This window comes from Pediculus humanus, genomic scaffold (genome assembly GCF_000006295.1).
Source record: "Pediculus humanus corporis 1103172107819 genomic scaffold, whole genome shotgun sequence".
Lineage (NCBI taxonomy): Eukaryota > Metazoa > Arthropoda > Insecta > Psocodea > Pediculidae > Pediculus > Pediculus humanus.
In genome coordinates, this window is record NW_002987407.1 from 4219 (window position 1) to 7470 (window position 3252).

Here is a 3252-nt window from a genome sequence, read left to right on the forward strand (position 1 = left end):
ACATTTCGATGGACAAGAACAAGAACCCATCGATGAGGATTATTGATACCAATAAAAAATAAAAATCGAATACGATGATGTCAAAAATATTATTATTATTCGGTTATTAATTTTTTTTTTTAAATTTTTTGTTTTGTCTTTTTTTTTTTATTTTATTTTTTTTTTGTAGAAATGATGACGGATCTCGTCTTTGTTTATTTTTATATTATTAATAATGATAATAATAATACTACTACTACTAATAATAATAATAATAATAAAATTTAATGATTACGTAAGGTTTTTTTTATAAAAAAAGTGTATTAAAAAAAATTTTTTTTTTTTTCCCCCCCATTAACCTTTGGCAAAAAAAATTTTTTTTTTTTTTTTTTTTTTTCACGATCGTGGCATTAGTTGACCGCGTACGAACCTTAAATTTAAAAAAAAAAAATATTTTTTTTTATTAAAGATTTGCAAATTTTTTTTTTTAAATTAAAAAATTTTAAAATTATTATTTTTTATTATTATTATGCAATTACGTATTTATTATAATCTTACATCATTTATAAAAAAAAAAAAAAGTATTCGGAATCCGTTATTCGACTCGAAACCATTTCTACGGTCATTATCATGATCATCATCATTATTATTAATATTATTATTATTTTAGCGAATAAAAATATAAGAAAAAAAATTTTTTTTTTTTTTGACGTGATGTCTATAATTGACATAAATATTGACAGTATTCGTGATTGAAAAGTAATTCAAAAGATTTAAATTACACATTTATTTTCCGTCAATGTGATATCGGATTAAGAAGTTAACCTTTAATAATGATAATAATAATAATAATAATGATGATGATATTATTTTAACTACATCTAATTTCCTGTGGAAAATTTTGTGAAAGTAAAAAAAAAAAATTTTAAATAACGTCACGTCTCTTACGGTAACGATGATAAATAAATAATTTTTTTCGGGGGGATATGTTTACTATTTGTCTCAAAATCATTGCCCCCCCCCTTCCTCCTACTATAAATATAACACAAAAAAATTTAAATTTAATTATCATTCTCTCTCTCTCTCTCAATGAAAATATGGTTAAATGTAATTATCATTTAAAAAATTTAATTAAAATATTTTTTTTCTTTTACTCTATGAAAATTAGTTTAAAATAAATTTCCGGGGATGTAGGTTTAAAGGTCGTTTTTGCTAGTATTAATAACAATAATAATAATAATAATAATAATAATAATAATAATAATATTTAAGTATTTTTTTTGTAACTTATTGAAATACTGTACTGAAATTTTTGATTAAAAGTTTTAGATCAACCGACCTTAATAATAACGTTCTTGTGTGTGTGTATGTGTGTACGTGCGTGTGTACGTGTGTAGGTGCGTGTGCACGTGTGTATGTGCGTGTGTGACCGTTTATAACAGGTAATATAATCATTTTATCTTTTTTTTTTGTTCATACTAGGATATCTGTCTGTCATTCATTTTCATATTGAATTGTAACGTTTGATCTAATTTTTTTTTTTTTTTATTTAAATATATTAAGTTCACTCTTATGGTTTAACAACATTATCATTATTATATCGACCATTGCACTATAACGTAAATTTATTATTATCATCATTAGATTAAAAAAAAAAAAAAAAAAAAAAAAAAAATGAAACGAATAACAAATCTTTTTATTTATTTATTTATAAAAATATTTTTATTATATTTACAGGTTTGTCCGTTTATTTATTTATTTTTAGAATGTCGAACGCGTAAAAAAATTTTTATTATTATTATTATTATTGAAGTTCGATTATCATTAAAACATTTCATTTCATTATTTAAATTATTTTTATGTAAACCGCATTAAATTTTCAGGTTTCACGGTTGACGTATTTTTTTTTTTTTTTAAACAAAATGAAAAATTTTTATTTGAAAAAAAAAAAAAAAATGAGTACGTTCGATTTATTATAATTATAATATTAATAAATAAAGAAATAAAAATTTATTTATATATATATTTTGCTTTATTGGATTTAATTATAAATAATTCGTAACGGACGTAGTAATAATAATAATAATATAAATAAAATTTTACTTTTAAAATGAGATGTTTAAAGGATTAACAGAAAAAATAAATAAATAAAAATAAATTATATATATATATATTAATTTTATTTACGTGTTTGTGTGTTCGAATATGACGAATTCAAATCAAAAATTTTAAAATTGCCAACATTTGAAAAAAAAAAAATCAAATTTAACCAATTAAAATATAAAATAACGGTTAAAAATTTTTTTTTTTTTTGATTTATTAATTTAAATATATTTAATTTTTTTTTCTTTTAGAATAATCGTGATACTGCAATTTTTTTATTTTTTTTTGTACGTCAATAATTACGACGTGGATGTTGTTGTCTAGTTACACGATTATGAAATAAATACATTTCCGGTTTATAAAATTATAAAAATATTTTGAATTTGCCATATCGAACGATTTCATCTATAAAGTTGAAAGTTTTTGTACGAAAATTTTTTTTTTTAACGTATCATTATTTATTTAAAAGAAAAATTTGTTGTTGTTGTTGTTTTTCGTGTTATTGTAAAAATGTTTATAAAAAATCATTCACGATCGTAAAATTTATTTATTTATAATAATTGATTTTATTCGATTTAAATATAAATAAAAAACAACAACAAATATTTTGTTGACTCATATTTTAATCGATCGTGATTTACTTTTTTTGTATTTAACGGTCTACATTTTTTTGTTCGTATTGTGTTTTACGATTCCGTTACCGGAAATAGAAAAGTAATTTAATTTTTATACGTCACACAAATGTTTTTATTATTATTATTATTATTATTATTATGGTAAATTTTTTCGGGCCAAATTTTATTTAATAATATTTTTTTTTTTTTTTTTATTACAGAAAAGTGGTGCCTGCCTGCCTGCCTGCCTTCCTTTTTTTCCAACTTTAAAGTAAGTTTTTATTATTATTATTGTATATTAAGCAGAAGATAAAATTAAAAACGATGAACTAAAAACATAAAAAAAATTATTAATAATAATAATAATGATGATGATGATGATGATGAAAAGAAAAAAGGAAACATGGAAATTTGCATGTTTAATTTTTTTTTTTTTTTTTATAAAACAAGACGATTTAAAAAAAAAAAAAAAAACATTATGGTATGTGTGTCAATTTGCAATTATCGATTATCGATTGATACTTTATCGAGTTTTTTACTCACTCGTTTTTTTTTT